The sequence below is a fragment of the Delphinus delphis genome, chromosome 10 (genome assembly GCF_949987515.2).
Source record: "Delphinus delphis chromosome 10, mDelDel1.2, whole genome shotgun sequence".
In the NCBI taxonomy this organism is placed as follows: domain Eukaryota; kingdom Metazoa; phylum Chordata; class Mammalia; order Artiodactyla; family Delphinidae; genus Delphinus; species Delphinus delphis.
In genome coordinates this window covers 33,891,885-33,919,317 of record NC_082692.2, presented here as the reverse complement: position 1 = coordinate 33,919,317, position 27,433 = coordinate 33,891,885, and the positions used below count along the sequence as shown (strand labels likewise).

The window sequence follows — 27,433 nt, the reverse complement described above, 5'->3', positions numbered from 1 at the left end:
CAGTGCCGACCCGCCACCCGGGGGAATCCCAGCCGAGTCCCCCGCCCTCGCAGCCACATGGCTCCCGTCAGCCACGCTCCCCTGCGGCGGCCGCGCGCCAGGCCTCTGTCGTATAGGATCACTGAACACCAAAAGAAAAAAAAAGGGGGGGGCAGGGGTGTCAGAAACCCGCCTAGCAAAGTATTCACTAGTGAGTTGAGCAGGGTTGGGGGGCTGCTTCCAGATACGTCCCCTCTCCATCCTACGGTGCGCGGCGGGAGAAGCTAGGGTCGCCACAGCAGGGTAAGGCCCCCCCGGGCCCGACAAAGCCGAAGGGGCAGCATAAGCTGGGGCGGGTGCTCAGCCCGAACCAACCAGGTGAGCATCGCTTCTCTCTTTCTCGGGGGCCTGGTTCTCCCCAAGTCCTCCGCGGCCTCGGAAATCTGCGTCCCGGGCCGCCAGGGGGAGCTGTCTGGCGAGTGAGGGTGACCCCGCTTGCGTACAAGCCGCACTTTAAGGATACGCAGCCAGGTGTGCTGTCCACGCAGGACACGACAGTGCCAACCTCATTTTTACTGCCGCGCGAATGACTCTAGGGAGTCGCTGTGGCTGATGTGCGACAAGGCGTCGCGAACAGTCCTCGGGGCCGGGCGCGAGGATCGGAGGGAATCCTGGGATCCCGGCCCCACGGCCTCATCAACTCGAGAAGGGGTCGCGGCGCCTCTGGGCCTACCGGCCCCGCCATCATAGTGGCCTAGGGATTCGCCGGAGCCTCACGCCTCGCGGCCACATGGCCGGCGTCCCCCCGGCCACTCTTCGAGGGGCCTGGAGTGTTGGGGAGAGGTGGTGGCGCACCCGCTTCCTCCGAATTCTTTCAGCGCAAAACTGGGCGGCGCCGAGATCGGCGGGAAACACCCAGGGTAAATCTCCCTTCTGCTTTGAGAGAGTCGCGGACAAGCGAAGACAGGGACCCCACGGGCTTCCGGTCCCCTTTAGCCCTGGCTCCTTTTCTCTGGACAGGCGTGTTAGTCTGTCGGTCTGTCTTTACTGCGTCCCTGCGTTCGATTTCCGGCTCCAACTATTGGCTGGGTTGGGAGCGGAGAGCTCTCCTGGAAGCAGTGCTCACCCACGTGCGCACTTGCTCGCACAGACGCTCGCCCACACGTCCAAGTCGGGGCCCCGGGTCGCTCGGCGCCGCTGTGCCGCTGAGCTCGTTGGCTGCCGCGGCTCAAACACCTCTCGCGCTTCTGGCATTGACTCTCCCCCGGTCTCTTGACCCGAACTGCAATCAATACTCTAACTGTGCTGGGCCGGTCGTTTGCCTCCTCCCCACACACCCGGCACACACGTATACACCGAATTAGAGATGTTCTTTCTCGCACTTTCTTGAAGGGTCGAGATGTGAAACCGAGAAAATCTCTCTTTCTTCAAGGATTTCCTATCTGGGCTTCAAATGAGTATTTTTCTCCCGTTATAGTAAAGGGGAGGAAAAAAGTTTGTTTAGAGTGTAGGAAAAAGGGAAAGGTAGGCATGAACAGCACCACTGCCATCTCTCCCCAGTTTCCGAATTCGGTTTCTTTCCGCCATCTGAAACCGAGCAATTCTGCCAGGAAGGAATCTGTTCCTTTGGGGTCCTTCAGAAAGGGCTACTTTGGAGACGGGCGGTAGATAAATCTGAGCTTCCTGAATTACCACCACGACCAGCGCCCCGCCCAATCATTGCTGCACCGGAACCCTACAGTGTAAATGTGACCTTAAAGAGACCACTAAGGGAGCGGGTTTGACAGCCCAGCTCGCAGTTCCAGGGGCCAGCGTTTGACAGGTCAGCCCTCGTTCTCCTTCCCCCTCCCCCTAGTCCGGTTTTCCTCTTCCATCCCACCCCCGATCCTCGCGTGGGACTCAGAGCCGATCCTGGGGTGAAGACGCGGCTGACAGTTAAATTGTAATGTAGGCCGAGGGGGGAAAAGGGACCGTGTCTCTTTAACGGGCCCTGCAGACAAAGCGTCTCCCCTCGGAGCGAGCGGAGTCGGGCGCAGCCGCGCGCAGACCTGTCAGTGCGTCTCCCGCGCTTGGGAGAGAGTTTGCAAAGTCATAATTATATCTCTTAACCTGTCTTGCTCTCTGCAGAAGAAGGTCCCATTATATTGAAATGAGATTATTAGCCATCAAATACTTTCTTTCTCGGGAGTTTTTTTTTTTAATTCAAATACCTTAACGACTTGGCAATTGCATTTTGATCAGATTTAGTTGGCGCCCCAGCCCGGCGCGGGAGCCAGGGAGGGAAGGCAGATGGGGAGGGAAGAGGGGACGCCAAAAGAGTTTGCACAGAGAAACAACCCCTCTCTTTTATCCTTCCCTTAGGTCTCATCTACCTGGTGGGGACCTCTGGATCTGGGAAGGAGGTATGAGATAAGAGAAGTTGGGGCAAGGTAGGGGGACGTCTTCTATTCCCTCCGGATGGTTGGCTTAAACTACTTTAATGAAAATGGAAAGTGAATTTCAGGCGGGGCGGATGTGGACCGTGGGGCGGGGACTTGGATGCGGAAGTCTGAGGGCTGCAGGAATAGGGGTGGGTTTGGGGCGCCAGGTAAGGACTGAGGCTGCAGCTGTTGGTCTCGTGGGCTTAGCCGTTTCCGCTGGAAGTTGGCTCAAGGCTCTGGTCAGGTTCCTAGTGGATGGAACTTCAGTACGTAATAAGTGGGGTTTTGCTCTATGCCCAGAGTCTGTCTGGCTTTTCCGAAGACTGTGAGCCCTTTGAGGGGGAAGCCCATCTTGTTTCCAGACCTTGGAACCCCTGCCCCTACTGCCAGCAGAGCCCTCCCCCACCCCATCCTCTCCCTGGACTGCGGAGGGGAGAGGGGAGAGGGGAGGAGGCTGTGAGGTGGAAGGCTCACAGGCTCTAATTGTAAAGCCCCTCACTTTGACTTCCCCTGGTGGGAGGAGCCGCCAGGCTTGTGTTTTCCTTGGCTTCAGCCCAGACTCAAGGAAAATGTAGGGGGCAAGACAAGTCCCCAGTCCCACCTCCCCACCCCCACCTCTCACGCATCACATATAATCCTGGTGGGTCCAATCCAGCATCTAGTTCCACCCCATCACCTTCCAGATGAGCAGTCTATTCAAGTACTCAGGTAGCAAAATGAGGATCTAGAATCCAGAAACTTGGCTTCTAGACCAGGCTAGAGCCACACCACCTTGGACCAGTCAACCCTTGTCTCTGAGCCTCAGTTTTTCCCTGTGCATAATGAAAGCCTTGGACTTGAGATCTATATGGTCCCTTTCATCTCTGACATAATTTTCCTATAAAGAAAGTTCTTAGTACAGGCGTAGTCATCTGGAAGATTCCAGGGAGGTCGTCGTACTACTCCTCTCCTCCCATCTCTTCAGAAAAACACCCGGGGTGGGGGAAGGGCACATCAATTACGCTTTAAAAACCTCCAAATATAAAAAACTTTGAGAACCTTTCAGTATCTACTACAGCTGAAGCATGATGCATACCTATGGCCCAGCGCTTCCATAGGTAAGCTTTGCCCCAACAGAAATGCATACTGTGTTCACCAAAGGACACGTACACTAATGTCACATAGCGCTCTTCACAATAGCTCCAAACTGGAAACTTCCAAATGTCCATTAACAGTAAACAAACTGTGGTATAGTCACACATGGAACACTCTAGAGAAAAGAGAAAGAATGAAATATTGCTACATACAACACCATGGATGATTCTCAACAATGCTGGGCAAAACAAACCAGACACAAAGGGATACATGGTCCCACTCATTCAAAGTACAGAAAGAGGCAAAATGAACCTTTGTTATTAGAAGGCAAGATGGTGGATACTTCAGGAGCGGATGAATGGGAGGGAGTATGAGGGAGGAGTCTGAGCTGATGATGCTCTGATTCTTGATATGGTTCCACAATGTGTTTAGTTTGTGAAAATTCATTGAGATGTGCATCTCTGTTCAATGCATTTCGTGAATATATTTATTTAAGCCTAAAATTGAAAGTTTCTTCTTCCCAATCCTCAGTCTCATCCACATACTCATGCCTTTTTTTTTTTTTATCGGAGTACCGTTGCTTTTCAATGTTGTGTTAGTTTCTGCTGTACAACAAAGTGAATCAGCTATACGTATACATATATCACCTCTTTTTTGGATATCCTTCCCATTTAGGTCACAGAGCATTGAGTAGATTTCCCTGTGTTATATAGTAGGTTCTCATTAGTTATCTATTTTATACATAGTAGTGTATATATGTCAATCCCAATCTCCCAGTTCATCCCACCCTCCTTTCCCCCCTTGGTGTCTATACGTTTGTTCTCTACATCTGTGTCTCTATCACATACTCGTGCCTTCTAATGCGTCAAACTCCATACCGGCAGGAGATCAATCACTAAAGTTGTATTTGGCCCTCCTGCCCTGTGCTGAGCACAGCAGAAAATCCACAAATGTAGTTTAGTCCCTACCCTCAAAGCGTTTGCTGTTGGATTTGGAGGCAGATGAACACATAAGAAACAAATGAGGAATATCCAGTGGCATAAAGTGAGTGGTTTATGATCGTTGTGAGTCCGAATTTGAATCCCAGATCCACCACTCACCAGCTGTGTGACCTTGGACAAGTGACTTCACCTCTCTGGGCTCCAGTATCTGAAATATGGAGCGAACCATACATGTATTTACTCATGGGTCTGTTGTGAGGATTCCTTCAGATAGTCTGGGCAACAGCATGGGCTAAGTGCTCCATAGATGTTAGACACTGTTCTCACCTGGGGTGGTGGCAGCTCTGGCTTGGGCTGCTCAGAGTTCTGAGAAGAGGGGGATGAGTTTAAGTTGGGGGAGGCAGGAAAGGCCTACTGAGTAAGAGGCAGTTTGAACTGGGAGAGGCTGATGAAAGGGGGGCTTTACAAAGATCATCTGGGGCAGTGGTTCTCAGCAAGGGCCATTGGCATTGTCTGGAGACATTTTTAGTTGTCACAACTCACAGTGAGGTGGCGTGGGCAGTGCTCCTAGCATCTAGAAGGTAGAGGTCGGAGATGCTGCTAAACATCCTCCCATACACAGGGCAGCCCTCACAACAAAGAATGATCTGGTCCACAATGTCAATGGCACCATTGTTGAGAAACCTTGATCTGGAGGATAGGATTTGGTGGCAATGGGAAAGCATTCCAGCAGGGAAAAGGAAGTCCTGATACAACTGCGGCCAAGCAGCATTGGGGAATGTCCAGAGGTGCCCTTGTTCCAACCTTCATCCCTCAGGCTGCAAGTGCTTGTCCACCTCCCTGAGTTCAGAACTTGCTGAGGGTTTAGAAGGCTCATCCTGGATCCGGTTTCTTTGCTGCTCTTAGGAGAGACTTGGATAAAGCAGAGCAGATTCTCAGGAAATTTGTGAGGCCACAAGCCTCGTTGGAACCACTATTGGAGGAAACCCCTAAGGTCTCAGGGGTCAGAGGGGGAGGGACTTGTCCACCATCATGCAGTGCAGCTGGGGATGCTGGGACTTGATCCTCAAGCTCTATTCTCTTTTTTTTTTGTTTTTGCGGTATGCGGGCCTCTCACTGTTGTGGCCTCTCCCGTTGTGGAGCACAGGCTCCGCACGCGCAGGCTCAGCGGCCGTGGCCTACGGGCCCAGCCCCCCCGCGGCATGTGGGATCTTCCCGGACCGGGGCACGAACCCGTGTCCCCGTGTCCCCTGCATCGGCAGGCGGACTCCCAACCACTGTGCCACCAGGGAAGCCCAAGCTCTTCTTGATGTACAACAAGTTAAGGGAGAAGGGATTGCAGAAATTGATTAAATAATCTAGAAGCAGAAAATATGAACTTTTTAAAAGCCAGAAGGAGAGTTGGGACTGAACTTTGGAAATTCCCAAGAGAATTATGTGATTCTCTAAGGACAAATATAATTCTGGGCTCTAAAACCATGCTTTATAGCCATAGGCTTCCAGAAAAGAGGAAATAGACATTGGTTAATCAAAAATTTTCTTTCCTGAAGCAATTTCTATATGCCAGTCATTGTTCTCAACCCCAGGGAAACAGCACTGAATAAGAGAGGCAAAGCAACACTTCATGGGGCATATGTATGGGATGGGGCGGGGGTGGGCAGGAGGATGATAAATAAAACAATATATAATGTAATGTTAGGTATTTAATTGAGCACCTACTATGGGTTGGGTGTTCTTCATAAATATTCTCAATTTCACAAGAAGTTGTTTTTTTTTTTTTTTTTTTGCCACACCCACTGGCATGTGAGATCTTAGTTCCCCAACCAGGGATCAAACCCATGCCCCCTGCAGTGGAAGCATGGAGTCTTAACCACTGGACTGCAAGAAGCCCCACAAGAAGCTTCAAGATAGGAATTCCTTCCCCCAATTTAAGATGGAGAAACTGTGTCTCAGAGAAAGTCAGTGATTTCTTCAGAGTAGAATGACTAATAAGTGGAAGATTCAGGATTTGAAACCAGGTGACCAATCCATGATAAAAAAAAAAAAAACACTTAGTAAATGTATAGGGAACTTCCTTAATCTGATAAAGACTGTCTACAAACAAAACCTTACAGCAATCATCGTGTTTAAAGACAAAATAGTGAAAGTTTCCTCCTTTGGATCAGTATAAGATACAGATGTCCATTCACAACAATGTTCTATTCAACATTGTATTAGATGTCCTAGCCAAGATGAGACAAGAAAAAGAAATAAAAGACTTAGAACTGAAAAGGGAAAGTTGAAATATTATTATTCATAGATGACATGTCATACATAGAAAATCCAAAACACTCTACAAACTACAAGAATTAATATTTGTACTTAGCCATCACTGAATACAAGTGATACACTTAGATAAATCTATACCAGCAACAAAAAATAGAAAATAATATTATAAAAAGAATACAGTTGGCAGGTAAATAGCTAAAGAGTATGAGGGGTTTTGTTTTGTTTTGCGGTACGCGGGCCTCTCACTGTTGTGGCCTCTCCCGTTGCGGAGCACAGGCTCCGGACGCGCAGGCTCAGCGGCCATAGCTCAGGGGCCCAGCCGCTCCGCGGCATGTGGGATCCTCCTGCACCGGGGCACGAACCCGCGTCCCCTGCATCGGCAGGCGGACTCTCAACCACTGCGCCACCAGGGAAGCCCATGAGGGTTTTTTTTAATATTTATTTTTATTTATTTGTTTGGCTGAGCCGGGTCTTAGTTGCAGCCTGTGGGATCTTCATTGCGGCACGTGGGATTTAATTCCCCGACCAGGGATTGAACCCAGGCCGCCTGCATTGGGAACGCAGAGTCTTAACCCCTGGACCACCAGGGAAGTCCTGAGGTTTCTTTTTGAAGTGATAAAATGTTTTAAAGTTGATTGTGATGGTTACACATATTTATGAATATACTAAAAACCATTGAATTGTATGCTTTAAATGGGTGAATGCAGTATATGAACTGTACCTCAGTAAAGCTATTCTTAAAAAAAATTAAGAGTAGGTATTACAGAGGCTCCCCTTCCTATACTACCCATCACCGATATTTAGAAAAATTCTGTATAAAGAATAAAATTTTCAACAGCAACAAAAACCATCCAATGCCTAGGAATAAATCTAATGCAAAATGTATAAGACCTCTACCCTGAAACTATAAGACATTATTGAGAGAATTTAAAGACCTAAATAAATGGAGAGATATACCCTGTTCATGAATGTGAAGATTCATAATTTAATGATATCAGTTCTCACCAACAGATCTATAGATTCAATACAGTTCCAATCAAAATCCCATCATCAGGTTTATGGAAATTGAACTCAAGTGGACCTGACTCCATGGCCCGCTGGAACTGGACACTATAGAATAAAATCCAAGGGTCACAGTGTCCCGCATACACAGGGTTACAGGCAGCCATAACTGAAAGACCATCAAGACCCTCAATCAGAAGATCAGGACCCTGGAAAACCCAATCGGGAGTAGAATGAGAAGATAAAATATATTTTCAGTTAAAACAGATCCTTACCATGCTTTCAGCAGACACAAGAGAAAGACCATAAGTGACTACATGTATTTTTATTTAAACCAGAATGGTAGAGAGAACTGGGGTTTGCCACCCTCCACAAGTGACATCACTGGGGCTATGGCTTCCTGGCTTGGGAAGTGGCTCCCTCCCGGTGGGATATAGGTGTGCAGGGGCTCCTCTGGCCAGCACTTGGAGAATGGGCTAAGAAATCCCTGAGGCCACACGCCCATGGGTACCGGCCTGCGTAGTGGCGTGGCACTGCAGGAAGCTCTTGACCTGTCCCGAGAGAGCAGCTGGGACTTAGCCTTGGCCTTGGGCTTTGGACAACTCCGGGAGAGTTGAGATTTGAATGAGACAATCCCCGGAGAAGGCAGCTGCTTCCTTCCTGATGACAAGTTGGGGAGCGCCTGAGAGGCTAGGGAGACTGGAGGGGGCCGGGGGTGTAACACGGCCTTGGTCCTCAGGCTGCACCCACAGAGGCAGGAGTCAGAGGCGTGGGGCACAGAGAAGCAGAGCCTATTCCCTGATGAGTGACAGGGCAGAGCCCCCGGGCTGCCCTCTGCCTCCCATCTCGACTCCTTGGGGTGCCAGGCTTTCCTAAAAGGGGGAAATTGCAGATCAGTTGAAAAGAGACTTAGAAGAATTTTTTTTTTTTAATGCGGGCACAGTGCTTCCCTACCTCAATACAGTACTCACTCTGCCTCTTTCTGAAGAAAGCTCTCTTCCTCCTGGATTGAGGACTTGACAGATTCTACAACAGAGTTTCTCTTCATTCTCTCTGAAAAGAGAGTGGAATTGAGAGCTGGCGGGGAGCGAACTGAGGGCTCAGAATAGCAGTGAGCCAGAGGAGCTTTCAGAGGAGGGATGGGGGGCAAAGGGCAAGGAGAAGCGTGGTACCTTCAGGGTGGAGGATTAGAACACCCCCAAACCCTCTGTCCCAACACACACCTCCAGTAGGGGAATCAGTCAGACTCACTGTTATATAGTCTGGAACTGAAAAGTGAGAGGGGAAGAGAGGAAAGATGTAACTGGGGACAGAGGGGGAATTCTCTTTTCCCACCTACTGAAGTGTCTTTTTGACTCCACAGAAGTCTACTTGGTATGCATCATAGTAGGGCCCCTGTCCCTACTATGATGTCACAGAAGGGTTCCAGCTGGTAAGAGCTGTGAACCCCAGGTTCTCCCTGGAGCCTGGAAGGTTCTGCCTCTTCCCCTGCTGGTACACTAGGAGCATCCTTTCCAGAAACACTCAGATGCATTACCGTGTGCCCGCACCATGGGACCTGACCCTAAGAACGTGCCAGTCTCCCTGATCTCCTGGGACTTGCAGTCTAGCTGGAGAGAAGCTCACAAAGGACACTCTGTGGGTCCCACTGGTGTGTACGCTGGACCAAGAGTGTCGGCACCAAGAGCTAATAAGGTCCATTTCTGCGGGTTGGGGAGTCCAGAAATCTTCCTGCTGGAGGAGAAAGTGTGGAGCTGGGCTTAAGGATGGATGAGATTTGAGTGGAGGAACCCAGAAAAGGTAACCAGGACAACTGCAAAGCAGGGTCAGGAGCCGAAAGACCAGCTCAGGTGGGGCAGGGATTCACATTCGTGGGAACCAGGCAATAAGAGGGGAGGAAAAAGAGCGTGGAACCCTACTGGGGAGGTTGGGTGCCAAGGTGAGGACTTGGGGCTTACTGAGGGTAATGGAAAGCCCCAAGGAAATGAGGTGAGCTAGAGGCAGGGTCCTCACAGGAAACAGATGGTACACTCAAGTTTGGAGAATTGAAAGAAAGTTTGATAAAGTGTGTACTTGTTTACTAGGGTTTCTGTAATGAATTACCACAAACTGGATGCTAAAACAACAGAAATTTCCTTCTCTCCCAGTTTTGGAAGCCAGATGTCTGAAACCAAGGTGTCGGCGAGGTTGGTTCTTTCTAGAGACTCAGAGAAAACTCTCACGTGCCTCTCCCAGCTTCTGGTGGTTGCGGGCAATCCTTGGCGTTCCGTGGCTTGCATCACTCCAAGCTCTGCCTCCGTCATCACATGGGCTTCTTCCCTAGTTGTCTTCACATGGCCTCTTATAAGGAAGGATACCACTCATTGGAGTTAGGGCCCACCCCAAATCAGTATGATCTTAACTAATTACATCTACAAAGACCCTCTTTCCAGATAAGGTCACATTCTGAGATTCTAGGTAGACATGAATTTGGGAGGGGGGAGACACAATTCAACTCAGCACAAAGGGACTAGTATTTACAAAGGTATAGATAGGCGGAGGGAAACCCCAAGGGATAGTGCAGCATCCAGGGCTATAAAAGGAGAGAGCAGTGAGCACCTCTTAAAGGCGAGAGGAAGGAAAGTCAGACAAAGAAGGCCACTCGGAGGAGAGCTGTGACCTTTGGTGGAAAGCAGCAGGGCAACACGTGTTCTGCCCTCTGCTCCCTCCCTCACACCTTCAGTCATGCTTCCCACCCAACAGGAAACCAGAGGCAAGGGGGCCATTGAGGCAGCCCATACAGATCACCGTCCCAAGGTGGCCAAGAAGGGGTTCTGGAGAGGCGGACGGAAGTTAGCCAGCAAGGGGTTGACAGTCGGCAAGACTGAGAGGATACAGATGAAGGCCCTGGAAGGGCCTGTAAGATGAAGATCTGTACAGAGACTGTAGAGTGAGGGTGTCTCCCCAGACCCCGTGTCTGGTGTCCTTTAGACCTCAGTCGTGTGGGTGAGCTCTGGGTACCCATCTGTATCAGGGCAGGGAGCCTTGGGGTAGAAGGATGGATCCCAGATCCTGTAAAAGAAGTATGATGGGAGCACTTAAGGCGTCTGAGTCCACACACTGGCCCAGGATCAAACTTAGGCCTGGTTATGTTCGTTGGCGGACTCCAAGGTTTTGAAACTTGAATTTGAACACCTTCAGGTAGGGCCTTCATGCTCAGATTCACCCTCAGCCTCAACCACTCCCCCATTGTTCTGTCCAGGGCCCACCTTACTGCTGTCCATTACCTGCCCAGCCCCAGGAGGCATTTGAGTGCCCAGCCTCTACCTGAGGACCAAGAGTGGAGAATGGGAAACGGACCAGCCATTTAGGGCAAGGTTCCCATCCCTGTGCAACTCCTCCCCCACCAGGCAAAGATACCCGGAGGAGGGGAGAGGCCAGGTGAGAGTGCAGCCCAGGTGAGGGGCTGGGGAAAAGGTCTCTTTAAATGGAAGTGTCACCCAGGAAGGCCCTGGAGCCGTTTGGGTACAGGCAAAAGCTAGGGTTTTTTTTTTCCCAACCCTCTCCAAGTTTATTTATCAGATCAACTACCACTTGGAAGTATGGGAATAGCTTGGATTTTTGTTTCTGAAGGTCTGGGTTTCTACACTTCCTGTCTGGCAGGGACCTTGGACAAATTCTCTGATACTGAGCCTTGGTTTCCCTTTCTATAAATAATGATGCACATCTCATAGCTTTGCTATAAGGATGAGATGAGAAAATTCTCTTTGCTGGCTATAAAATCAAGGGCAATGGTAGTTATTATCTACTTGCTACCTGCGATTCCTCCTCTCCCGTCCTCCAGTTCACATCAATCATTCCACCAAAACTGGGCAAGTCAAGGTCACCAGTGACCTCCTCATGGCCAAGTTCAATGACCAGTTCTCAGTCCTCATTGTTATCAGTGTATCTGGAGCATCTTGGGTTTTCTATCTTCTTGAAATACTTTCTCCACATTTGCTCTAGAACGTCATGCTCTCCTGCTCGACTTCCTGCCTCCCTGGCCGTGCCTCTTCAGTCTCTTGCAGGTTCACCTTCCTCTTCCTGACCTCATTTGAGTCAGTTTCGCAGGGCTCCATCCTTGGGAGTCCCTTGCCCGCAACCTACACACATATCCTTGGTGATTGTAGTAGTTTCCTGGGGCTGCAGTAACAAAGGACCTTAAACCGGGCGGCTTTAAACAACAGAGATGTATTTTCTCACAATTCTGGAGGCTAAAAGTCTGAAATCCAGGCACCATGCTCCCTCCAAGGGCTCTAGGGAAGACTCTTCCCTAGCCTCTCCTACTTTCTGGTGGTTGCATGCAATCCTTCGCTTTCACAGCAAAATTCCAATCTCTGCCTCCACCTTCACATGGAGTCTTCCCTCTATGTGTGTCTGTGTCCAGATTTTCCCCTTCTTAAAAGGACACCATCCTAATCCAGAATTACCTCATCTTAAATTGATTAAATCTTCGAAACCCTATTTCCAAATAAGATCACACCCCCAGTTCATGGTGGACATAAATGGGGTGAGAGATGCTATTCAACTCAGTACAGTGATCTGACGTGGTCTCATGGTTTTGAATACCATCTATACATTGACTCCCAAATACACATCTCCAGCCCACAGTTTGTTCCTGTTTTTCCTGCCTCATATCTGCTGCCCTCTTCACACCTCTGCTCACATGCCCAGCCATCCCTTCGGACGTACCATGTTCTGAATGAACTGTGCTCTGCAACCCTGGTCCTCCCCTTTCTCTGTAAGTGGACATTTAACAACAAGTTGTCCAGGCCAAAAACTCTGGAGCTATCCCTCACTCCCCTCTTGCTCTACCCATCAAATGCAGTTCACCAGCAAATTACATTGGCTCTAATTTCAAACTACATCCAAAATCCAGTCACATCTGGTGGCCTCCACCATGGACCATCCTAGTCCAAGCCACCATCAACTGTCATCAACTTCTGACCTCATCTTCCATCACTCTGCTCATTGCAATGTCTCCCACCAACTGACAATCTGAATTTACTCTCGCAAGGATGTGACTGCCTCTGCAGTCACATTTAAGGGACATGCAAAGAGTCATGTCATTCGGCCCCAGCCTTAGGAGAATTCTCAACAGTCGAATAACTTCTCTCAGGGGTTTCTTCTGCTCCTGATACCATTTGTGATCTTGGAATTGCTTTATCTATTCACTATCGGTTGACACTTATTGAGAACCTCTTATGTGTCAGATGTCTTCCTAGGATCTAGAAAAATAAAAGTAAATAAGAAATAGCCTCTACTCTGCGTGTTCCTAATCAAGTAGGAAATGGACAGGTAAACATACGACCTATGCACAGGGGACATATCTTCTTGAGCCCCAAGGAAGGGGATGCCTAAATTGGCCCCTTGGGATATCAGAGAAGATGGCTCCAACCCCACGGAGTACTGTGCCGTCAGGTTCCCCCTCCTTCCCTCCTGCCACGCCATAGTCACCCAGAGCTTCTTTTTTTTTTTTTTTTTTTTTTTGCGGTACGCGGGCCTCTCACTGCTGTGACCTCTCCCGTTGCGGAGCACGGGCTCCGGACGCGCAGGCTCAGCGGCCATGGCTCACGGGCCCAGCCGCTCCGCGGCACGCGGGATCCTCCCAGACTGGGGCACAAACCGGTGTCCCCTGCTACGGCAGGCGGATTCTCAACCACTGCGCCACCAGGGAAGCCCACCCAGAGCTTCTTTCAACCCAAACACACCCCTGCTGAGATCCTGCTACCTCTGTGCATTTTACCCAGCGGTGAGGATTACTGCATGTTTCTTGAAATGTATCCATTCCAAAAAAAATTTTTTTTTTATTCAACAAATACTTAGTGAGTGAAGTCCTGGGGATAAAACAGTGAACAAGCAAAAGTCCTACCTTCTGGGGACTTATGTTCTATTGGGAAAGACAGGTAATTAACAGATAAGCAAATGTGACTTTAGCATGGCCAATGATGAACAAAATTAAAGCCAGGTAAGGGGAGAGAGGATGACGCAAGGTACCTTTTTTTTTTTTTTTTTTTTTTGGCCACGCGGCTTGTGGGATCTTTGGCCAGGGATTGAACTCGTACTCTCAGCAGTGAGAGTGCACAGTCCAACCTGGACCACCAGAGAATTCCTGAGAAGTACATTTTAGCTGGAGTCATCTGTGAAGCCCTCAGAGAAGGTGACATTTGAGTGGGGACCTGCATGAGGGGAGAGGGTACAGTTTCCTGGGAGAACGATTTTCCAGACAGAACGAATAGCAAGGAGGCCAGTGGGGGAGTCGAGGGGGTGATGGGTGTGACAAGATCAGAGGGTGAGAAGGCTTTGAGAGCCCAAAGGAGGACTCACACTGTATTTTAAGTGTGAACAGATTTGAACAAGGGAGTGGCCTGCTCCAGTCTGCCTTTTTTTTTTTTTTTTGACGTGGACCACTTTTAAAGTCTTTATTGAATTTGTTACAATATTGCTTCTGTTTTATGTTTTGGTTTTTTGGCCCCGAGGCATGTGGGATCTTAGCTCCCCGACCAGGGATTGAACCCACACCCCCTGCATTGGAAGATGAAGTCTTAACTACTGGACCGCCAGGGAAGTCCCCAGCCTATCTCTTACAGAGGCCTCTTTGCACTGTAGGGAGGTAAAAATAGAAACTGAGACCAGTTATTAAGCCCTACGGTGGTCTACTCGTGCTCACGGTCGCTTAGATGCCACACTGGGGGATTTGGACTTCATCCTGAAGGTTTGGGGGCCACCGAAGTCTTTTGAGCAGGAATATGACATGACTCGGTATCTGTTTCAAAATAGTCACTTGGGCAGCATGGAAGGTGGATTAGGAGATCCACAATGGGCTGGACTGGCTACATAGTTTGCAGGGCCCAGTGCAAAATGAAAATAAGTTCAAATTTCAAGATGGTGACAGAAGAGCATGAAACCAAGTACAGGGCCCTTCTAAGCATGGGGCCTGTGGGAACTCATCCATGAAGCCTGCTGTGACCTTGGAGGCAGGGAGGGATTCCAGGTTTCCCCCCTTCTCCTCTTGAATGTCACCCAAAATATAAAAGAAAGCAAGAAACAGAAACACAACTCCATCATCAGTAGACTTAGGAGACATCTAAATCCCCGAAGCACATAAGAAACAAAGCAAATGGCAGAATGGCCCAGGACCGAGCAAAGAGGAGGAGCGTCTAACTGAGTATCTGCGGGAGGCATCACGAAGAGGAAAACCTATGGGTTACAGAAAACCTAGGAAACATTCAGAAATGGGAGCCACCAGATACAGCAGAAAACCAAAGTGAGGCAGAGGGCTAGACATGGGGATTATTTGAAACCCTGTGTAAAGGAGTAGTGAGACCACTCCAGGGAACTCCCAAACCCTGCAGGAGACCTGACGTTTGTTCCGGAGTCAGGGAGTTATGAAATAAGTAAAGCAGGGAGACTCCAAAAATGAGAACGTCAGAAGGCCCAAGAAAATCAAACCAGAGTCCGCCTGGTAAAGAGCTCCCTAGACACTTCCCCACTGAGCTCCGGATGCCAGTGGCTGGGCTCCCACACGGGAGATGGAAGAAGTCTTCTCCAGTGAAACCAAATGACCCCACAGAAAAGACCAACAGATACTAGATTTGGAACTCCCAGTAAAAGCAGCCACCTGTCCACCTGATCAAGACATGCCAGTCCACAAGCCCACTGTGCTTCCAACAGAAACATCCAAGATTAATCGAGTATTTGAGAAAACATTAAAGAAAAAAAAGAGGGAGGGAGAAAGGAATTCATAAAGAAAAGAGGGAATGGTAGAAAGCAGAACAATTCAAAGAAATTATAATTTATAGCCTCAGAAAGATAACAGAAGATATTATTGATACATCCATGAGACGAAAACAGGATGCAGTATTAAAAAAAAAAAGAACAAATTAAAAACGGCAGTCAAAATGTAAAAGTCGGTGGTAGGGTTGATGAAAAAGTCAATGAAATCTCCTCGAAAGTAGAACAAAAAGATAAAGTAAAGGATAATAACAGAGAATAGATAAGAAAATTAAAGGATTAGTCCAGAGGATCAAAACTTACTATTAGGAGAAATCTAATGAAAGAAATAAAAGGAAGAGGAAATTGTAGCAGGTTGTATTTTCTAAAGACGGCTGCAATATTTCCTATCCTACACACTTTTCTAGAACTTTGCCCCCGTCAAGAGGTGGTGTCTAACTCTCTTACCCTTGAATCTTGAAAGGTTTTTGTGACTGTATTTACCAGTATAATGTAGTGGAGGGTAGCCTATGTGAAATCTAAAGCTAGGTCATCAAAGGCAATTCTCCTCCTGCTTTGCTGCTGGAAGAATTGTCCTGGAGCCCTGAGCCACCAGGTAAGCCGTCCTATTGCCCCAAGGCACAATGCTGCCAGGAAGCCCAAGCAAGGCCATGTGGAGAGATCACATAGGCTACCCTGAGAAGAGAGAGGGGCGCCCAGTAAGGCTGTAGATGCTTCAGTCCCCACTGTTCCAGCTCCAGCTACCATAGGACTATAATCTCATGAGAGAGGACTACCTAGCTGAGCTTTTCCCAGATCTATCAGAGGTTATAAAATGATTGCTGTGGCTTTAGGTCACTAAGTTTTGGGAGTGATTTGTTACAAGGCTATAGCTAACCAGAACACTGACTAAGAGATAACGAAATTTCCCAGATTGAAAGATACAAGTTGCCACATTTAAAAGGCCTGCTGAGGGGACTTCCCTGGCGGTCCAGTGGTTAAGACTCCATGCTTCCACTGCAGGGGGCACAGGTTTGATCCCCGGTCGGGGAACTAAGATCCCACATGCTATGCAGTGCAGCCAAAAATTTTTTTTAAATAATAAAGTAATTAAAAAAATAAAAAAGCCCACTGAGGGCCTGGCAAAATTAATGGAGCCACTCTAGGGCACAAGTGAAATTTCAGAACAAAAAGATTAAGTAAAAAATATATTTTTAACAGTAGGAGTGAGGGTTACACCAAGCAGAGAAATGACACAGAAGAACCGATATCCATATGGCACTGAACTGCTCAAAAATAACAACAAAAGCTACAATGGACCAATGTCTTTGCTTGAGGTGGGATGTGCTCTGGTAAAAACAAATCCCAAATTAACACAGCAGAAGTTTATTTTTTGCTCACATAATAGTTCTGGATGGATGTTCAGGTAATGGGCAGGCTTTCTTTCATGGGACCCAAGCTCCTTCCACATTGTGGCTCAGCCATACCACAGGCTCCCTCCCAAACTTTTTTGTGCCCTGGTCCCCTTTGGCTGTCTGGTGAAGCCTGTGGCCCCATTCTCAGAATATTTTTAAATCTGTAACACAAAACTCATAGTAGTAAAAAGCAAACCAATTATATGGACATATAGCTATCAAAATATAAAAAGACAATCTGTAATATAATAATACATGTGCTTCCATATTAATTCAATAGCTAACAAGACAGTACAATTAAAGCACAGGTGATTTAAAGTTGCATTTATTTTTAAAAAAACCTTATCAATGGGCAGGCTGACGACATTTGTGGTCTGCATACCTCTCAATATTAAGGAAAGTGAAGAATTCTTATTTGAATCATCTGGTTTTGCAGACCTTTAAAAAAACAGTGAAAACCACTCACCTACCTTCACATATTAACTGACCAACGATGGCAGGCAGGGACTACCAGAAGACTGCACAGATCTCTGCTTTACCAGTGAGAATATGTGACTTCCCCATTCGGTGGCTGAATGCCTCCTCTGCTCAGTACCGGCCATTTGTGTTACATGACTGTCTGTCAACAGGAAGGCTGCAATTATGTGCAATCTAGTGGCAGGTCTAATAAGCACCGTAATTTCCTAGTAGTGATGACTGTAATGATATTTTGAGATATCTGCAACAACTGTAACATGATATGAAATTATCTGTGATTTCTACTGGTGACAAAATCGCAGGTACTGATAATACTACTGTAGTTTGTCATCTGCATTCGTCATAGGAAGAAATGCTAAATTTCAGTTCAAAGATAGGGAAAATGAAGATCTACTTTTCCCATCCAAGTTCATAGAACCCCTTGACCTTTGGGTCCATGAACCCCAGGTTAGGACACTTGCTCTGGAGCCCTCTTGTCTGCAGCCAGCCGTTAGAAAGGGAGGAACATGCGACGTTGCACACGTTAAGTCTGCACAGGCCAAGCCTGAAACTGGCACACGTCATTTCCATTCATATTCCACTGGAGAGAATTTAGCTACATGGCTACACCTCCCAACAAGGGATACTGGGAAATATAAGCCCATCTGTGTACCCAGAGAGAAGAGAACAGATTTGGGTGCCCAGCTAGCAGTCTTCCATAGTCAGTGGCATGTGTGGCCTTCTTGCCTCCCATAGGACACACTCAGTCCCCTTCCAAGGGAGTCAAAGCAGAGCCCCATGCAGCCTCTGCATTCTGCTTCATGTCCAGGTCCTCGAGGTGACGTGCAGTCTTTTCTAACAAGTCTGATGGAATTTCTCTTGGTCCAAAGAGTTAGGAACTGTGCTCCACACTCCAACCCTGCACACACCCAATATATAGGATGATTGCAGTTAAGATTGGGAAACACAGACCGTCCCTGGTCCATAACAATGGTGGCACCCTGCTGGGATCCCCAGCCTTGCCAACGGAGGTGATTACTTCGTGGGAGCCTGTACCTTCTCTCTTGGAGGCACTGTCCGTTGTCTTCCATAGCCCCTGATCGTCCCTCTGGGAAATTCTCTGTTATCTCCTCTGTCCACACCTGAAGTGGGTATTGGGAGGATTCCCCTTTCTGGGGTCCCACTGCTTTCACAGCCCACTTGTTGCTCATGGAAACTTGGGAGTCCAATGTTGTCGTAAAGTTTTTTTAGGCTATGTTTATGGTTTCCTTCGGAATGTAATTTCTTCCTTCAAATAGATTTCTGATCTATCTGCTTCCCATTGGTTACATATGCTGTAACCACATCCAAAGTTTCCTAGACATGGTTCTTAAATCTATTTGTTTGTTTTTTGCTGCTTTGTCCTTATGCCAATTTAGCTGTCAAATTAATACCAGCTACTGTAAAGCCATCTGTAGCAAGAGGCTTATTAGAGAGACAATGTCCTTAACTTTATCCCGCTGCAGGGATGAGTTCCCGTTTGTTTGTTTGTTTTTTATAAGTTTACTTATTTTATTTTATTTTTGGCTGCATTGGGTCTTTGCTGCTGCACGCAGGCTTTCTCTAGTTGCGGCGAGCGGGGGCTACTCTTTGTTGCGGGTGCGGGCTTTTCATTGTGGTGGCTTCTCTTGTTGCGGAGCACAGGCTCTAGGCATGCAGGCTTCAGTAGTTGCAGCACACGGGCTCAGTAGTTGTGGCTCGCGGGCTCTAGAGTGCAGGCTCAGTAGCTGTGGCACACAGGCTTAGTTGCTCCGTGGCATGTGGGATCTTCCCGGACCAGGGCTCAAACCCGTGTCCCCTGCATTGGCAGGCAGATTCTTAACCACTGCGCCACCAGGGAAGCCCGAGTTCCTTTGTTTAACTGAGATGACTTCATGGTCTTTGTGACTTAAAGACTTATTTAGTCTTATCAACTCCTTTGTTAGGTCCAGAAACTGTTTCTTCAAACTTTAGTCTCTACTTGCTTTCCTGAGCTCATCTCTGCCTGGTGACAACCTAAGTGAAGTAAGTAACTGACAACAAAGCCCATCTGTCTTTTCTAACCTCTTCCACTGTAAGTACAGTCTCAGTAGGATATTAAATTATCTCTGGTATCAGTTTTACCAAATGCTCTTGTCCCAGCATAAGCGGTATCTCCTTCTCTCCATCCTGTTATGTGTTTCCTCACCACCTACCCCTAGACAAAGCCACTATTTTCGTTTTTCGAGTGGCATCACCCCACTCCTAGAATCAATTTCTGTACTAATTAGAGTAGGTTAGACTGCTAAGGACTAACCTTAGCAGGTTAGAACAAATAGACCTTAAAATTTCACTGGCTTAATAGGTGTTTATTTTTAACACAATAGATATTTATTTTTAGCTCACGTAACATACCTGGGTGCACTGTTCAGGGCAGGACAGTTCTCTAGGTGGTTATTCAGGAACTGACATTCTTTTCAACTCATGGCTTTGCAAACCCATAGAATTTCATTTTCATCACCTCCATCCATCTTGCCAGGAAGGAGAAAAGCATGGAAGAGCATACACAGGAGAGTTTGAATGAGCCAGGTCTGGAATTTTAATTTCCGTTAAAGGGAACTTAATCTCACGACCAAACCTTATTGCAAAGGAAGCTGGAAAACGCACTCAAACTGCGTGCCCAAGATTTTGGTGGATAGCTAGTAGTCTGTGCCGTGGTTATTTTCACCCTAGGCTTCTATACCCAGCCAATTTATACCCAGATCGTGTATGTGGATGGCAAAAAGACATTTCCAAACACACAAAATCTAAAAAATACATCTTCCAATGACCCTTTGTCAGAAAGCTACTGGAAAATGTGCTCCACCCAAAAGAGAAATTAAACCAGAAAAGAAGACAACATGGAATGCAGAATACAGGGAAGAACAATTGTATAGATCTCGAGAGCCTTCAGTCCATGTTACAGCAGAAGTTTGAAGCGCTCCAGGAGATCTCTCTCCAAGAAAAAAGAAGAATGGGACTGATCGATTACAGTGTGACAGAGTAGAAAAATGTAATAGGGTATATCTCATGCAAAGTTGTTGAAAATTGAAATGTCATTAGCAGGCTTTGGAGAAGGGGTAGAAGTGAGCTAAACTCATAAGCTATCTATTAGTCAGGTTGGATGAAGTTATTCTATAGTAACAACTCCAACATCTAAATGACATAACATAATAAAAGTGTATGTCTTTCTCACATTATTCTCACGTGGGCTGTCAGGGGTTCTGCTCCATTCGGTCATTCAGAGACTCAGTGAGTGGCTCTACCAATTTGCAGCTACCCCATCTGGCATACACGGCATCCTCAGTCCCACGGCAGGGCAGAGACTAAAGAAGCGCATTTGAGCTTTTCCCTTCTCAAAAGTGATACTTATCACTTCCTCTTGCACTCTCATTGGCCAGAAACAACCACGTGTCCCTCTCTCACCGGAAGGCGTGTCAGAAGTGCACTCTTCCATGAGCTCTGAACCGTTCACCGGGTGAAGTTTACAAAACAATCTAAAAGGAATGAATCAAGAGACAGCATCATAGGCATGTTACTTTAAAATATAGAAGTAAATACCAGAACATGTTGAAAAGCTAAAAGAAAAAACGAAAAGGTTTGAGGATGGTGCCTCTAGTGAGCCTGGAAAGTAACCAGCATGGGGAGTGAAGCACAGGAGACCGCTGGGTTGTGTGGTGAGCTTTGGAGCATTGCTTGACTTTTTAAACTATCCACATGTATTGTTTTTGTTAAACTATATATAACTTATTTTTTAAAGTTGCTTGAACAATTATGACAGAAGCCAGGGAGACTGTCACAAGCATGCCCTCAGGAACCCTATCTGGAATCATAACTGAGGTCAGTGTCAGACAACTGGTCAGTGGTTTGCGGAATCCCCATCCTCCCTGATCACTCCAAGGATACTGACGTGCCTTGGTCGAGCTCTTTCCCTGGGTCTCTCGCAGGAGACTTGAATTTGCTTAGAGAGCCCAAGTGCTGCCTCACAGCCTCTTAGCCCTTCTCAAGCTTCTGCTCTCTCTTACTACTGTTTACCTTCCACTCCTCGATCCAAAGATTCTTCTCCTTGTGAAGATGAGTGCAAGATACAGGTTGAAAGCTCTCACTCTTGCTCTTATCTATTAGCAAACCCCCATTAGTCCAAGGCTTTTCAACTCGTCCTGACACTTTCTTCTCTTTAACTTTCTTTTTGAAAATTTTAACTTAGGGCTCTAACCTACGAGGAATTTCTATGTCCCCCTTTTTGTTCTTGTTACCTGCTCTTCTTACCACCTTTGTGAATGTCCTGTTCACACCAGAGCATCCCCAGCGACACCCCCAAGCCAATCCTCTGGATGTCTCCTTGTTTCCCTCCACACAATGGCCAGAGAGAACATAAGTGAAGTGCATTTGATCATGGCATCCTTCATAACTCCCCTTTGCCTTAGCAAAATATCCTGGCCCTTTCCAATCTGTCCCCACCCCCCCTTTCCACCCTCATCCTTCCCTGCCCCCACGTTCAGGTGCTCCCGCCGCACCCACTCTACTTGCTGTTTCCAGAACCTGCCAGGATCTTGGGTCTCCATCTTGGTCCCTGCCGGGCCCCTTTACTAGAATGTCCTTCCCCTGCTGGGTGCAGCTCTCTCAGATTCCTGGCAGCAATAGAGGAAGGGAAAGAGGCCCATTAGAATGGGTGGTGTGAGTTCAACACCCACTTAGTAATGCTAACGTTGGGAAAGTCACTCAGCTTCTCAGAGCCTCAGTTTCTCAGCTGGTATTGGGTTTGTCTGGATTATCTTTAACATCTCCTTCTGGTCTAATACTAGCCACCTCCCCTCCCTTGCCATGAAAATTATACTGAATTGTGATTTAGTTTTTTTTGTTTTTTGTTTTGCGGTACGCGGGCCTCTCACTGTCGTGGCCTCTCCCGCTGCGGAGCACAGGCTCCGGACGCACAGGCTCAGTGGCCATGGCTCACGGGCCCAGCCGCTCCGCGGCATGTGGGATCTTCCCGGACCGGGGCATGAACCTGTGTCCCCTGCATCGGCAGGCGGACTCCCAACCACTGTGCCACAAGGGAAGCCCCTGTAATTTAGTTTTTAAGAGCACAAATTCTGGAGCTAGAGACAAACAGCCTGGGTTCAAATCCCAGCTCTACCACTTACTAGCTGTGTGACCTTGAATAAGTTCCAAAACCTCTCTGTGCCTCATTTTCTCACTATTCAATGGTAGACAGTAATAGTAGTGGTTTCATAGGGTTGTTGTGAGAATTAAATGATGCATATGTTACACATATTCATATGTTGTGATATGTATGAAGTGTTCTGTCACAGCTCTAATAAGCACGTAATTATTATCATTAGTTTCCTCCACCAAACTGAGCGATTTGAGAAACAGGGCTATATCCCCTTTCTCTGTAAATCCCCAATGCCTAGGATTTTGCCCAGCATGTATAAAAAGCTCAGTAATTTTTTGCCCAATGAAAGATGGAGAGAATTGGGATAAACTGTCTTTGCATCATTTGAGCTAGGTTTCAAGAGCTTTGCCTAACCTCCTCGAGCTGTCTTCCCTTTCAGAAAATCATTCCACCAAATCATGTCTGGCCTTTCACTCAGCATTTGGTAGACTTGAAGGTGGGGGTGGGGGAGTAATTGGGAGGAAGGGAGCTCGTTTTAAGCTTGCACGGGCCAGTTCCTGTCTCTGAGACCTCTGGAGGTGTAAAAGTCTATGAATTAAAGAGATTTTTAAAAATACATCCCTGGAGAGCTGGGAGTGGTTGAACATTTGGCATACCCAGGGGCTCCCAGGAGGCCACCCCCTCTTTGGGGAGACCCAGCCAGCACTGGCCCTTCCTGAAATGTACAAAAGGCAAGTGACTTCTTCACTCCAGGCTGCTACCCAGAGATGGAGGACACTGGGAAGGGAGAGGTAGGGAGAAGAGTCCCTGAACTCTCCCTGGGAGCCTCAAAGGCATCACACATGCAGAGGCACTGAAAGCTGCAGCTGCTTAAGGCCGTACCAGTCCAGGTCTGAACCAAAGAAATGAGTGACAAGGGGAAAGGGCAGAGCTGGGGAATGATCAGAGAGGGCCCAGGAAGGCAGGGGGAGGGGACAGGTCTCCAGAAAGGCTGGTGGGGAGGTGAATAGTCCAAACTGAGCCTGGTACCTCTGCCCATCGTCTCTATTGCAGGTTATTTAATAAAGAGCCGCCAAAGTGACTGCAGTTTCATCGCTAATGTACCCATGCCTCACAGTTCTGCGTCTTAACCTCATTGCTGGGGCTCCGGAGGCCCCCTACCGACCCCCCGCCTCCCCAGCCCAATGTCCCACTGCAGCCACTGGGGCGGAGCATCTCATTTGGCTAGAATGTGATCCATTTATCAAAGGACAGGATTAGCCCCCCTCCTCCACATTCGGAAGGCAGAGCCTTCCTCTTTCTAATTTCAACTTGGCAACAGCTTAGGTTATTAACCTACTGAAACATCCTCCAGGGTCTCCCTCTCACACCACGCTGCTTCCCCCCATGTTTTCCCAGCATTCACTCTCTGATTCTCTTTTTCTCCAGGGCTGTGAAACTTAAACTTTTTCCATCTTCAGATCTGTATTTGTGGATGAAAGACATGCCTCTCCCCACTCCTTTCTGTTGCTGGTTAGGGGTGCGGGGCATCAGTGATGAGTGGAAGGGCTGAGAAGATGCTCCCTAGGAAAAGGGGAAGACTGGGGATGAGACATGGGGAAGTGAAGGGAGCTTTGAACTAGGAGTCAGGAAACCTGGGCTCAGGACCTAATTCTGTTACTCACTCAACCCTTGTCACTTCTCCCACGTTCTACTGGTTATGCAAATCACTAAGACCAACCCAGATTCAAGGAAAGAGATTAGACTCTACCTTTGAATGGGAGGGTTGCAAAGAGCATGTGGCCATCTTTCATCTACCACAGCATAAAAGAGAAACTGTGGTGTAGCAGAATGAGAAGATTCAAATCCAAACCCTACCTCTACTTCTTACTACATGTGTGCTTTCAGCAAGTCATTTAATGTACTTGAACTTCCTTTTCTTTGTGTCTTAAACAACAACAAGAAATAAGGAAAGAAAGAGAGAAAAAGAAGGAGGGAGGGAGGAAGGAAGGAAGAAAAAAAAAGGAGTGGCAATAACCTTTATCCTGCCTACTTCTCAGAGTTATCACTGAGCAAGTAAGATCATTTGAATGTACCTACACATAATTTAATGCCATCTAGGTTCAAGGCTTTGTCGCAGTTGTTTTTCATGTATGTGCTTTAACTAGGCTGACCACATAGTTCAAAGCAGAACACTGCAGAGTAAAAGGGAGTGCTATTAATAGTTGTGTAACAGGTGGGAATCAGGACTGAACTCAGCCACCAGCTTGCATGGTCACCTCGCTCTAATAAATAGGCCAGTTTTCAGAGAAGAAACTGAGTGATGTGAACCGGGCCAACTTACCCAGCGGTGAGCAATTAGTGGGGGAAAAATAAGGAAACATTCTGGGAAGAATTTAGGAAGTCAGAGGTCTAGCTGAGAATCTTTAATGGAATAAGGCAGACTATAAGAAGTAAATGAAAGGAGAAGAAATGTTCTTGCCTCTAGTTCAAACCATTTCTCCATTCCCAATGTCAAGTTGTCTATTCAGATTCCCCATTCAACTCCCAGTTGGTGTTCATGCCTCCAGTCTCACCTCTATCCAGTCCTTTCTCCACAATGTTCCCCTCCCCCAGATAATTCTATCAAGAATGCACATTTCCAAAAAAAAAAAAAAAAAGAATGCACATTTCTTGCCTCATTCCCTGGCATAAACCCTTGGATGGCTGTTCATCCCCTACAGAAGATACCTTCAACTCCAAGCATGGGACACGCGCACCATGGTCTGGTCCTTCTCCTACCTGTCTCCCCAGCCTCCTCCCCTGTGTGCTCTGACCTCACACTTTATTTACATTCTAGAAATTCCAAAAATGGTTTATCTCCTGACATGCGATACTGGACTTTATACTGTGATGCCTCTCTCTGCCATCCTTTCAGCCTGGAATGTTCTATCCCATTTCCTTTGTCTCTGCAGCCACCCAGGGGTCATCTCCTCAAAGAGGCCTTTTGAGATGCCCAAGGACAGGGACAGTGCTATCCCCAGTGGTCATCAAGCATCCTGGGAACACCCCTGGCCTTGGGATACTGGCATGGTTAAGGGCACAGATGTGGAGCCCAGACTGTCTGAGTTCAAACCCCAGTTGACCTTGAGCAAGTTACTTAATCAATCTGTGCCTCAGTTTCACTATCTGTAAAATGGATTTAATGAGACTCAACTCTTGAGTTTAACTGTGTTAATGTAATACATATATCACTTAATACAGTACCTGGCACATAGAAAGTACTCAATAAATAGCAGTTATCCTCTTCTGACTCGGCCTGCGCCTGGCACCCAAGGACAAAGACAGGGTCTAATTCACGTCCCTATCCCTGAAGGATCCTAATAAATGTTGCTTGGAATGAACCAAGTTTGGGAGCTTTTGGAGAACTTCAGGGAGACTCTGCTCCAGGGGGAAAAGGTTAGAAGTCAGAGGGTAGCAAGAAGACTAGAAAAAAGGAAGACTAGGAGAAGAAGAAAACGTTGTCGGGGGTGGACTAATATGATAGGAAGACATTGAAACTTCAGTCTCAGCTGGGAATGGGGTGACTTTGCCATGAGGGCAATGACCTACCCTTTGCACAGAGCCATGCTCCTCCTCCTCCAAAACCCCTAGGAAAACTCAGTTCCAGCCTCCCTGGCTCTGCTGCCCTTGTCAGTTCTCTGTATGTTTCTCCTTCTCCCTGCCCTCTTCCTTAGATGACTCCCTCCTGAGATATGGGGGGCAGTCTCTGACCCCCAACCTCCAGCACCACACATGTGCCTAACCACACGAGGAGACAAACAAAATGTATAAAGAAACTTCTATTTGTTTTCTCACTCCATGTCAGAGGGTTGGAGGTTTTTCCTCAAATTTCAACTTTCCTTTCTCTGGCCTCGTGTTTCTAAATACACCCAAATGAAGATTTTATGAGCAAACCAAGTTATACATAAAGCATTTTTACATTCCTAAACTGACAAAGTGATTTAACTTTGTTAAGGCACTTAAAGTCAAAGTATTACATATGCTTCAAAATTTCCTCAAATTTCCACTAAAAAAAAAAAAAAAAAGACTCTGAATGGCTCCAGACATTTTTCTGCTCTGGGCTGACCCTTGAGTAGTAAGCTGTGTCCATAAAGCAGCTTTTCCCATGACGAGCCCTTGAGCTGAGAATACTAAAGTGTCACTGTGTCCTTTGTGTCCAGACACCAGTAGCTCCACCACCCTCCCCTCTCCCCACCCTGCGCTGACCTTCACGAGGAGAAGACGGCGGAAACAGCTGGAACTACCTCTGCAGTCAAGCTCCCAGAGGCCAAACATCTGGGCAGCTGCCCAGGGCTCCAGCTCCTCCAGCCCTTCTCCATCCTGGTGACACGAAAGCCCCTCTCTCTCCCCAGGCCTCTTGGCAAATGCCTAACTGCCTTCATTAGAAATTACACCCTGTAAAGTGCTTCTTTGGGTCCAGGAAGAATAAGAGAGAAGCCAGTCACCCCACCAGGATCCTATCCTAACAGAGCTCTTGAATCCCAGAGGTAGATCCAGGATGAGAGGATGATTGCTGGTCTTCGTCTCACACTAGATAACAGGAGATGGTCAGAACTCTACCAGCAGGAATTCAGGCTTAAAGTTCCTAAAATTCAGTTAGTGAGTGAAATGAAAACAAAGCGATTAGAGATAGATGTTTACGTAGTAGGCACCCACTGTGATCTTGGCAATAGAGGCAGTTTGACCTGAAGGCTCAGGCTCTAGACTCGTCCAGTGCCAGATTTGAATCCTGACTCTCCTACTTACTGGCGGGGTCCTCGGGTAAATTTCCTACCCTCTCTAAGCCTCAGCATCCTCATCTGTAAAATGGGCATAATAACGCTAGTGCCCACATCATGGGTTTAATTTGAGGATTAAATACAAAACGGCATATAGCAAGTGCTCAGTAAATATTGCAATCACTATTGTTGTTCCCAAGGCTTGTGATCCCTGGGAATAATGAGAAGATCAATCTCTAAGCCAGCACCTGCCTTA

The 27,433-nt window shown here is 47.4% G+C and overlaps 1 long non-coding RNA gene across 1 annotated transcript in view; it reads left to right on the top strand.

Moving 5' to 3' along the window:
- The first annotated feature begins 528 nt into the window (after positions 1-528).
- Positions 529-27,433, top strand: part of LOC132431531 (uncharacterized) — a 77,526-nt gene continuing 50,621 nt past the window's right edge. The window contains exons 1-2 of the long non-coding RNA XR_009520768.1: positions 529-899; positions 2,341-2,381. This is a non-coding gene — a long non-coding RNA (uncharacterized lncRNA). The remainder of the gene's footprint in view (positions 900-2,340; positions 2,382-27,433) is intronic.